Below are 12891 nucleotides of genomic sequence, written 5' to 3'. Positions count from 1 at the left end.
TTTCTTTTCTGGTCCAATCTATTTGGAGTTCTGTAGGCTTCCTGTATGTCTATGGGTATCTCTTTTTTTAGGTTAGGGAAGTTTTCTTCTATGATTTTGTTGAAGATATTTACTGGTCCTTTGAGCTGGGAGTCTTCACTCTCTTCTATACCTATTATCCTTAGGTTTGATCTTCTCATTGAATCCTGGATTTCCTGTATGTTTTGGACCAGTAGCTTTTTCCGCTTTACATTATCTTTGACAGTTGAGTCAATGATTTCTATGGAATCTTCTGCTCCTGAGATTCTCTCTTCCATCTCTTGTATTCTGTTGGTGAAGCTTGTATCTACAGCTCCTTGTCTCTTCTTTTGGTTTTCTATATCCAGGGTTGTTTCCATGTGTTCTTTCTTGATTGCTTCTATTTCCATTTTTAATTCCTTCAACTGTTTGATTGTGTTTTCCTGGAATTCTTTCAGGGATTTTTGCGATTCCTCTCTGTAGGCTTTTACTTGTTTATTAATGTTTTCCTGTGCTTCCCTAAGTGTGTTCAGGTCTTTCCTGAAGTCCTCCAGCATCATGATCAAATATGATTTTGAAACTAGATCTTGCTTTTCTGGTGTGTTTGGATATTCCATGTTTGTTTTGGTGGGAGAATTGGGCTCCGATGATGGCATGTAGTCTTGGTTTCTGTTGCTTGGGTTCCTGCGCTTGCCTCTCGCCATCAGATTATCTCTAGTGTTACTTTGTTCTGCTATTTCTGACAGTGGCTAGACTGTCCTATAAGCCTGTGTGTCAGGAGTGCTGTAGACCTGTTTTCCTCTCTTTCAGTCAGTTATGGGGACAGAGTGTTCTGCTTTCGGGCGTGTAGTTTTTCCTCTCTACAGGTCTTCAGCTGTTCCTGTGGGCCTGTGTCTTGAGTTCACTAGGCAGCTTTCTTGCAGCAGAAAATTTGGTCTTACCTGTGGTCCCGAGGCTCAGGTTTGCTCGTGGGGTGCTGTCCAGGGGCTCTCTGCAGCGGCAGCAACCAGGAAGACCTGTGCCGCCCCTTCCGGGAGCTTCAGTGCACCAGGGTTCCAGATGGTCTTTGGCTTTTTCCTCTGGCGTCCGAGATGTGTGTGCAGGGAGCAGTCTCTTCTGGTTTCCCAGGCTTGTCTGCCTCTCTGAAGGTTTAGCTCTCCCTCCCACGGGATTTGGGTGCAGAGAACTGTTTATCCGGTCTGTTTCTTTCAGGTTCCGGCGGTGTCTCTGGCAGGGGTCCTGCTGCTCCTGGGCCCTCCCCCACGGGAGCCCAGAGGCCTTATACAGTTTCCTCTTGGGCCAGGGATGTGGGCAGGGGTGAGCAGTGTTGGTGGTCTCTTCCGCTCTGCAGCCTCAGGAGTGCCCACCTGACCAGGCGGTTGGGTCTCTCTCTCACCGGGTCTGGGAGCAGAGAGCTGCTGCGGGCCGGGCGATTGTGCCATTTTAACCAGGGTGTCTGTGGAGACAGATTGCTCTGAGCCCATATCCATCTGTAGGAGCATACACTGGACATATTTTTCCTGACCTGGAACATGCCCACCCTGGACTACCCTGCTGTCACAGAGGAAAACTCTAAGTCACCCAGAGAGACCATGTTATACATGAAGGTATTCGGGAGATCAGGGATACAATTATACTCCAGAGCTGATGAAGCTGTCTTGGCAATTCAGGGATAGGCACTGAGCCCCCAAGGACAGGGATGCCTAGGTTAGAAAACTGAGATATATACCAGTCTGCCAACAGAGTGAAGCCAACGGCTTCTGATCCTCCCACCTAGCACTCGAGGGGAGACTGCTTGGTGCTGTTATTTCTCAGCTTCCCTGGGATGACCTGATCTTTCTATTTTCCTTCTCTGTTTATCTTCACTGAGTATCTTTGAAAGCTGTGATGCCAACCGAGCAGACCTCAGCTGCAGATTCCTTTTCAATTGCATAAAGGTCTAAATGAAGACAATTAAAGCTGTGAAAAATATGAAAAGTATCTTCGATTTAGAGCATAACTTAAAAATAATAATCTTTGTCCTTAGCGCACCCAATCTTCATATCTTCAGACACAATGATCTTCCTCAAATGTGGAAAACTGGGACCTAGGGAAGTGAAATGTGTTTTACCTAGAAAGAATTTGAATTACCCTATTATGAGGAACCCCTTAAGGACTTTATTATATGACTTGCTATCTGCATTAATTCAATTAGCTACATCATTGATCATGTTAGCAGTGTAATCTATGCAAATGGCCAGTCTTTACCAAATCATAATCAGAATTTAAATTATGTAAGGCTCTAGAGTTTTGATATGTCATCTCAATTTTTACCCATAATAATTCTCTGATCCGACTGTTAGAATGCATGTATATTATGAACGGGTATAGTAAATAGTGTGTTATGTGAGAGGCCTATGTTCAAAACAAATAGATTATAGTGGCCGCAGAGCTGACAAGTGGTAGATGGGGAACTCGAAGTCAAGACTTGCAATCCCATTCTCCTCCAGAGCCAGTTGACTTGGAGGGAAGGAAGAACTCATCATGGCGGGGGGGGTCTATTCATGATCAAAGAACTAGACTACCTAGAAATTGACACATGTCCATTTTGGGGAGAAGCCCAAACCACCATGGACAAAGAAAGAGGCTTTAGAGAAATTTTGGTAGCTACTGGGTTTCGCTACTTATCAGTTCTATTGAGATTCAGGTCTATTTGTACCAAAAACATTTGGTAAAACAAAATTTAGAATTTACTTTTGTTTTCTAGAATGAAACTGTATTTTTCCAAATTAGTTTATGGCTAACAATACTAAATACTAACTCAAGTATGTAAGCTCTAAGAATTCTATTCTCATTGGTACTAAAGATTCATTATTGTCCCAAATTTTTTCAGAAGACAAAATATAAAAAGGAAGCCTATGAGAATACCTGAAACCAATATCCATTTCTGAAAATACTTTCTTATATTTTAATAATAATGCCTGAAGAATAGATTAAAAGCAGGTGCTTGCTAGAGAAAGGTTAAATACAAAACTAAATTTACTATGCCTGAACATTGTCAGCCGGTGATATTAATTTACTCTTACAGACACAACTTTAAAAAGTTATATTAACTATAACAAGTTGCTGTAATCAGCACAACATTCTTGCCGATATCTTAGCATTAATCTTTGTTACGAGATGTTCATGATTTCATATTTTAATTTTGCTTATTAGCTTGACTATATGTAAGTGAAAAACAGTAAAATCTGAGGGAATTACACAGACACCATCTCTTTCTTTGTCCTCCTGCTGCAGGTTGTATACAGCTGGATCTGAGGTGTAAGTAGTCACGTGGGAATAGGCAGGAAACAGAGGGTAGCCAAGGTCTTTCCTTTCTCTTCCCTCATACCAGACACCTTTAAAATTACAACTTCAAGTTCATGCCCACAGGGCAACTCCTGAAGGTCCATGCTTCTCCTGGGTTCTACTTTTAGTGCCCAGAAATTGCTCTTGGATTATCACCTTGATTTCCCAGGATTCTAAGCAATGTGACAAAGGACAGACAGAAGGTCACGAGTGTAAATTTGTCATTCACTTTTCCTACCTCTCTTGCTTTCTCGAGCTCTCTCTCCCCTTCCCACCCTCCCCCCTCCATTTCCCACCCCTCTCCTCAAGTACATTCAGAGTAGAGACCTAAGTATATATCCATGCACTTGTCAGTTATTTCAGTTTTAAGAGAGAGCCCCAACACAAAACTTCACTCTTGTTTTACTGACTACTGGCCTAAGCTGAGTAATATATGTCCATGTAAACGTGCATCAAGAAGTGGGTATTTCCCATAAGCTTCAACTTACTGCATTTAGAAGTTATATAGTCCATACCCCCTAAACTCAGGACAAAAATCCCGACCTTCAAACTAGCTCCCTACTTGTTCTAAGAATTGATTCCTTTTCCTAAATCTGAAGTCTTTTCTCAGTGTTTTGTTTCATGGCTGTTGCCCATCAGAATAGTGCCTCTCCTAGTCAATATGTTTCTAATCCTCGCAAGAGATCTTGAAAAGAAAAGAAGAAACTACACAGCTTTCAAATTAAAATTGGAAAATGTGACAAGAAAAACCAACAATTAGGAGTCTATCATGTGCTGAGACATAGACAAAGCCCTTTGTATACATCAGCATAGATCCTGCACATGGTCCTGTGAGACAGGAGCAATGCTGTGGGTAAAACCAGCATCTTAGACAGTTGGCTGTTTTGTCCTGGATCACGCAGATAGGACGAAGAGCATGAGCTGGGGTTTCCAGGCCCAAAGCCCATGCTCTTTCCCTTGGATGGGTTCAGGACTTCTATAAATACTATTATCAGATATTTCATATTTATTATTTTCTCCCAGTATTATAAGGAAAGTCTATAAAATGGTAAATGGCACAGATGGTCAAATACTCTTAAAGCCGTTGTGATGTATACTGAGTTCCTCTCTGAAACTGAGACTGTAGCAATACATCAAACCTCAGATCCTGCATCTATGGCATTTCTACTTTGGCCAATAGACAAACATATGAAAGCTGTAATGTGTGTGCTGTGTACACCAACAACAAAATCAGGCTTAAGCTCCTGACAGCTTAGTTAGAGTGACAGAACTTGAATGTATGCAGTAAGGAGAAGATCTTGTTCAGCTTTAAGACCAGTTAATCTCTATCAGAATAGGTATGGATCAATCTAGTTGGAAACCCACCCCAGGTCTACCAGCTTGCCACTTTGTCTTTCCTATTCTGTACCTCTAGGCTAATAGGCCATATTTTCTTGCTTTGGAAGCAAGTCTTTCCCAGTGAGTTTTTGGGAAGCTCATAATGCCACCCCCAGACCTGCTGGCACCGAAGGAAGACATAGCAGCTCCAATCTGCTCTTTCCTTTCAGGCATCCTAATTGGAAGTCCTGCTTAGAACACATGGGCAGAGCCAGGAGCCAAGCGAAGAACAAAGGACATTTACTCCAAGTGTTCCCTCCCAAGCTGATCAAGGCTCTTGGGTTCAATGGAGAGATTTAACAGTGTAAAGTACTGGCTAGAGAAGGGATAGCATGCAGTGAATGTCATATCTTAGGCAAGCCCTGGGCAGGAGAAAAGAAAGGTTGCCTGGAGCGATTTTAGAAGAAACTAAAATAGAAGCTGAGAGATAAAGATAAAAATGGATCAATAAAAATTAGGGGGAGATCCATACCTCTGGCCTTTCCTGCCCTGTGCCTTCCTAACATTTAAAAATTCAGAGGGACACTAAGGCTTTTCTTTCCCTACCATTTCCCCATAAATATATGAAGGCAATATATACTCATTATCCCACATGCACTAAGGTATAAGGAGTTTGAACTGGATCTTGCAAACCAAGGTCTAATATAAACTTGTTATTTGCCCTAGTCAGGATTCCTATTGCTCTGACAAAAAACCACAACCATAAAGCATAGGGGGCCAGGCAGTAGTGGCATATGCCTTCATTCCCAGCACACTGGAGGCAGAGGCAGGCAGATCTCTATAAGTTCAAGGCTAGCCTGCTCTACAGAACAAATTTCAGGACAGCTGAAACTACACAGAAAAACCCTACCTCGTAAAACAAAAGCATATATGGAAGGAAAGGGTTGATTTGACTTACACTTCCTTATTGCTATTCATCAGAAAGGAAATCAGGACAGGAACACAAACAGAAAAGGAACCTAAAAGCAGGAGCTGATGCAGAGGCCATGGAGGGGTGCTGCATACTGGCTTGCCCCCTGGATCTTTCTCAGTCTTCTTTCATATAGAGCCCAGAACCACCATTCCAGGAATAGCACTACCCACATGGGCTGGGTCCTCCCTCACTGATCACTAATTTTGAATATGCCCTACAGCTGGATCTTATTGGGACCACTTTCTCAGTTGAGGTACCCTCCTTTTAGATAACTCTGCCTTATGTTGACATAGACTAAGCAGCAAAGTAGTCTTGAAGATATATTGTCACTTAAACAGGTCTTAGTTTCCCCTAATGTAAAATTAAACACATAAAGTAGACGATAGCTAGGTCCTTTCTTGTGGCTAAGGATTCATTTTCTTTTCCTTTTTTTAAAAATTAATTAATTTATTTTATTTTATTTTTCAGCTCTCTCATTCTTTAAAAGTGGCATGGGTATAGTAGTAATAATGTACTATTGTCTTAGAATACTATATTTTGCTCAGATTTTTAAGGGAATCCCTGATGTTGAGGAAGATTTCCATGAACTGATGAACACTAAGATTCCTTCTAGTGTCCAAAAGGATTCAATCTTGACATGTGCTTCCTTATTGGAAATCAGAAATTAGAACCAAGGAAATCACTTGCATAGTGTCTAAGAAATTAGGCATAGCCTGCAGGTTGTAAAACTTCCCTTCAAATATCTAGTCCACTCTCCTTCCAGCACAGGGAGGTTCTAGTCCACCCTACTTCCAGCACAGGGAGGTCTTCCTATAAAGTTGTACTTGCAGTGCTGAACGTCTGAGCTTCTGTATCACTCAAGATCACCATGTTCATTTCTCAGTAACCTGTATATTCTCCATTCCTCTTGGTCCCCATAAAAGATGTACAAATCCAAGTTACCATCATAGAATGTCATGTACTGCAGAGTCCTTGGGAAACTTGAGGGCTGACATAGGGGAGGGGCTGAGAAGATCACTAAACCATTAAAGTGCTTTTTGCACAAGCACGAGGACCTAAGTTTGATCTGTAGTACCTACATAAAAGTTGATTGTGGGCCAAAATTCCTGCTCTGAACAGCAAGCTCCAGGGATAAACTAGTTCAATTGAATCTGTGAGCTCTGGATTCAGTGAGAGATTCTGACCCATAAAATAAGGTTAAAAGCTACTGTGGAAGACATACAGCATTGACCTCTAACCAGGTATGGGTTCCAACTCATGGAGTAAACCTTAGATACAATTGTAAAATGGTTGGTTACTGCCACAACCATCATGCTATTATTATATTTTAAACCTCTGTTTTGTTTCTACTATAGTCTTTATTCTTTATTTTTGTGAGTTTAGCTTAAGCTTGTTTATACACAAAATTATCTTGAACAGGCGAAACCTTAAAGGTTCCAATAAAACTCTCAGGAGTAATCAAAATTTCAGTAAAACCACCATCTACAAAATCAAAACTAGTCAGTAGTAGCTCTATATACAAATAGTGAGGAGTCGCAAAAAAATAAAAAACCAATTTTCCAATATAATATATAAATAAATAAGATATATGGAAATACACATAACCAGGGAAGCAAAACTATCTACAATGAGAACTTTACATTCTGATAAAAGAAACCAACAAGGATACAAGTAAATGAAAAGATAGTTCCTATTTATAGATGAGAAAAATCGATATTTCTAAAAAATATCTGTGTGGCTCAAATGAACACACTGGTTCAATCCAATCTCCAGAAAGAAAAGGGTTCAGTGCTATTCCTCACAGAATTTGAAAACCCAATGTAAAAACTTAAAGGTAACTATAAAAGATTTCAAATAGCCAAAGAAAATCTGAATGAAGAAAGCAAATTGTCTGTCTTTAAGTTCTAAATACATGACAAACTCTAGTAAATAAAACAGCTCCATATTGGTATCATCATCATCACAACACACACACACACACACACACATACACACACACACAATCACACAAAAGATTGGAACCTTGTAAAACACATTATAAATCCCAAAACTACATTTATTTAGAGATGTCTATTTTTTTAATCAAAATGCAAAGACTACACAGTGGGAAGAAGATGGTCTTTCCAAGACATTAGCTTAGAAATTAGACCTCAGTGATCCACCAGTTACAAATACTAACTCAAAGTATACTAAAGACAAAACTATGAAACTCCTATAAAAAAACATGAGAGAAGTATTTCAGACTGTTTTTTTTATATGAACCCCAAAGCACAAGAACAAACACAAAAGTTGACAATTAGAATTATATAACACCAAAACAGTTCTGCACAACAATGGAAATATAGACAGAGGGAAGACAACAGACTTCACATGAAGGCAACAATCACAATACTATCCTTATGAAAAGGGGATCAGGGTTAGAGAATTAGCCCCCAAATAGGTGATTGTCTCCAAACAAAAGACCTGAGTTCAATTCCTGGGGTCAATAAAGTGGAAGAGAGAACTGACTGATTGGTGTGGTTTGTATTCCAAATTCCACACACATACACATACTGTGGCACAAGCACACAAACATTCCATATATATATATATGGAATGTATAAGGACCTTAAATTCACCATAGTAAATCCTCCAAATTTTCCTGCTTAAAACAGTCAAAGGTCTGAGTAAGCATTTTTCCAGGACAGTCAAATGGCAACAAATCTAAATAAAAAGTATTTTTAACAACATCATTTTGAGTAGCGTAAAAATGAAGATCAAAATTATGATGAGCTTTTCTATCTCAGTCTAATTAGATGACTATTATGGAAAAGGGGGAGCAGTCATTGGGAGGTAGCTTGGTAAATAAAATGCTTGACACACAGCCACAAAGACAAGAATTCAAAACCCCAGAAAGTACTTAAGAAGCTAGGTGTAACGACAAAAGCACTAAATAAATAAAAGTACAGTAAAAGTAGATTGAATTAAATTTTTTGAAGAAAACATTTAAAGTCAGGTGCAGCTGTTCAGCTACTCAGGAAGTAACAACAGGACGGTCCCTGGACTCACCGGCCAGGGACTCCAGCTAAAGAGAAGGCCCAGTTGTTCCTTGAATGAATGCATTTAACAGCTCTAAAGTATAGACAATAGTTTTGAAGGAAGAAGGGAGGAAGACATAAAGGAATGGGGGGTGGAAAGAGAAATGACAGGAGGCAAGAAGAGGGATAGGGAGAGAGAGAAAGGAAAGGAAGAAAGAGAGGGAGGGAGGAAGGTAGGGGAAGATGGAAAGAGGGAAGGAAGTAGGTATAAAGGAAGCTTACACATGTATTACTCTATGAGCATGCATTGGAAGGTAGGGTGGAAGGAAGGGTGACTTCTGCAAAGAGATTTTCTATTCTCTCTTCCTTGGCCAACATCTTAAAAATAATGAAATACGTGCAAATAAGAAATGGCAACCAAAGAACATGTAACTACTAGGAGTTATCATGAGGGTATGAACAAAAAGAATCAAAAGAGGAGGGGAGGGCATCCATTAATTTCACCAGCAGTAGGAAAACTAAATATGAAAACCCCACTTTCTTGAAGTTTACCCCTTAAAAATTGTAAGGTACGAAGGCTGATTCAGTTTTTATTAGTATTAATCATTTTATTTGTCTCTAAGGGGATGCTCCCCCATCCACCCACCCTTGGGAAATAGAGACTTAGCAGATGTCTTCATTCACAATACCATAGTTCTAAGGGGAGAGAAGAAAGCTATCTCCTCCGTCCCTCTTTGTCATACCCAAGTTCTGTCACCTAAACCTGATGCACAATTAAACAATCAGCTGGGGTCTCATCTTCACAGATGATTTGTCAGACTGGAAATGAGATATGTCCTGCACAGTTCCCCTCTCTTACTGGCAAAGATCTCATAGCAGTAGCAGCACTAGGAATTATTCTTGGGAGCATCTCTCCAAGTGGGAAAGAGAAAGCAAAGGGTAAAGCTAAACAATAGAAATTAACAGAATAGGAGAGTGAGCCAAAATAAAAGGACCTTAAAAGTGGGAAGTTGAATGACTTTTCCTTTCATCTACAAATCGTTTCCAATTAATCAGATTGATATAGAGCCCATTAGAAAGTAATGCTTCTAATAATGATATTTGAATGTGTTCGCTCATTTAGGGTTTTTAAAGATATCTTACTTTGTGCTGATATTTTAAACCTCTTATTCAAAACAACCATCTTTTAAAGATGGTAATTCTTTGATGTGATGGAGGACTTCAACAACACATATTAATGAGGCTTACAGCCTTACAGAAATAATGCTTGCTTCCCTTCAAGCTCAGTGGAGGTGAAGGTGTCATATGATAATTTCTGTTTCACTCCATGTCAAAACATATGCATGGTATAGAAGCAGCAATTATTCTCAGAGGACCATCTGATCACTTCATCACTACAAAGAACTGCTGGAGAATAGCTCAGACAAACTCAGAGACTGGTGAGTCTACATGTACACGCATGTATGTCTAGTTACTTATGTGTAGATGCATGCAAGTATGCCATATGTAAGTGGAAAGTGTACCCATTTGCTTATGTATAGGTCATAGTCTTTAGGATTAAGGTATGTCACTCATTCAATGATTTTCATCTTCTCACAATGGAAAGGGAAGGAATCAAGTAACGTACAGCTCATCTTCAGTCTGTGTAGACATGCATTTACAAGGTACAGGATAACACTCTAGAAACTCTCTCCCTGGTGACTCTACAATTGTATGACATTACATGAATATCCAGCTCAGTGGCCATTTTTATTTTAGTGTAAATTAAAACCAAGGAGATTTTTCTCTTGACAAAAGATCAGGAAACTAATATATCACCCATTTTTGCTGAGCCTTGATGTTAAATGTGTGTGTGTGTGTGTGTGTGTGTGTGTGTGTGTGTGTGTAATTTAAAATGCTTAAGAATGAAAACATGAGTATTTTGTGACATGTGAAAATTACATGAAATTCAAGTGTTCATAATTATAATTTTATTGTTAACACAGCTGTCCTACAGACTTGCATACAAGCTAATTTAATGGAGGCATTTTCTCAATTGAAGTTGCATCTTCCCAGATGGCCCTGGCTTGTGTCAAACTGATAAAAAAGAAAGAAAGAAAGAGAAAAAAGGCCTAACTGTCATACTTATCTTCTGGAATTTTTGAGTAATCATTCAGTGACCCTCAAGGGTTATCTAGCTTTTTCCTCTTTTAAAATAAATATTCAAATTCCTACCAAAGAATCCCGGTAAGATCTTAATAACATGTATTTAGCATACTTAAACCATTGAGAAGGAGTTTTAAATATATATGAATCTGAAAATTTCTAATTTCTTAAGTAAAAACAGACAAATCTGAGAATGAGTTGTGATCCTTGATTAATAGGCATGGGACTCTTTTTGATCCTATTGCTTTAAGCACTTCACAATCTCCCCATATCTCCTCGGAATACTCTCTATTAAAAAAAAAATCTGTCCTTTCAGGGGGCCCTATCACAAGTATAAACTTCTGCTAAATCTTACCTTAAATACGTGTGGTTTTTGTGTTTTGTTGTGGGATTACTGGCAGTCTGCTGTAAAATGACACTTTAAAGTATTTACCATCGAAATCATTAAGTCTTAGCACACAGCTGATGCTCCCAAGGAGACGTACCACCCCATTGACATCCTGATGGTGGTTATGAAGATGAATGTCGTGATAGCTAAGGGCATGCTTCCCTTAATGTGGGTCTGATGCTGTGCAAAGCATGGCAAATGGATCTCTCATGACACCCTCTTAACATCTTCATTTTATTAAGTGACAAGAAGGAAACCAAAGCTCAGAACGGTTAGGTTCTTGCTTCTGAGGTCATGAGGCTGGGGTCTTAGGAGTTGCTACGTATCATTCCCCTTCAGAATCCTCTGCCTAAACTGACTTTGTGCTCAGTTTAAGAAGAAACAACAAACATATAATCTGTGCAATGTGGATAGAACAGATAAATAACCCCCAGAGTTACTTCTAGCAGCAAACTTGAAACCCCAAAAGTGAAACAAACTGGCAGTTATTTGGAGGTAGGAGGGAAACAAAACACAAAGGATGTTGGCTGACATGAAAAGAGAGAGAAAGAGAGATGAAAGACAGTCATTATCCATTCAGAATGAGGATGTTAAATTTGACACAGCTGTGTGCTGTCCTCAGTTGTAGACTTCAAGTCTGAATGGCCACTGATGGCATTGACCTACAAAATCTTTCACATACGTGGTGATGACTGAAGAGGCAGCCATGCCATCAACTTGGGAGAAGAAAAGGACAGAGGTGCTCTGTCTAAAGAGTACATCTCTTCATACATGATTCTGCCTCACAGTAGTGTTAAGGCCAAAGCTAAAATGAGGATGGAAACAGACCCCTCCTCTGAGTCTAATAGTCTCAGGGAGCAGGCAGGCTTCCTTCAGATGCCTTCTGGGTATCTGGGGCTGGAACTAAGGAATGCTACCCTCAGGGCCTGTTACAGGTGTCTCCACCAGCTTAATGAACTTGTCAAGACATATATCCCATAGCCCTGGAAGACCAGAAGGAATTTCAAAAGGAAACTGAATAATAAGGAAAACCATCCTAACATCTAGCATAGATCTTTGCTCCTAGAAATCGAGTCAATAAGCTTGTTACTCACAAAAGATCAAACTTGCCACCATGAACAGATGAGGGAGAAAAATATTAACACACACACACACACACACACACACACACACACACACACACACACACTGAAATTTTGCTTAGAAATGGTGCGAATATAACAAGGAGAAGGTCGGTACAAGACCACTGCATAATGAAAACACACTCTCCACAGAAACACAGCCTGCCTATCAATGTCAATTCCTGGATTTCATTCAAAAGGGAATTAGATATTTTACAACATTATGTTTTGTACAGTTTCATTACCCTCTGATCGTCTCCAGGGTCTGCTCCAGGATCTGCCGAATCTGCTCTGGAGCCCTCCTTCTCTCCTCCTACAGTAGAACTTGTCAGTGGGACTCATCATAGGACTGACTTTGACCTCTAAAGAGAGCATCCAGAACACTCTGACAATTCTGCTGGAACTCGGGATCTCATTGTCTTTTCTTTGTTTAAACTTAACAATCAGAAAGTGCATCAACAATTTTAATGTAATTTTTCCCCAGCTAAACACTAGTCGTGATGGCACCTTATAGTTTTTCTGATTGTGTTGAATTGATATGGTTAATACTTTTGTTTTATTCAATTTCCATTCATTCATTCATTGAGGGTATTTATTAATTGTTTG

This window comes from Rattus norvegicus, chromosome 9 (assembly GCF_021556685.1).
Source record: "Rattus norvegicus strain SHRSP/BbbUtx chromosome 9, alternate assembly SHRSP_T2T, whole genome shotgun sequence".
NCBI classification, from domain to species: Eukaryota; Metazoa; Chordata; class Mammalia; order Rodentia; family Muridae; genus Rattus; species Rattus norvegicus.
Note: the sequence above shows the minus strand (reverse complement) of the source record.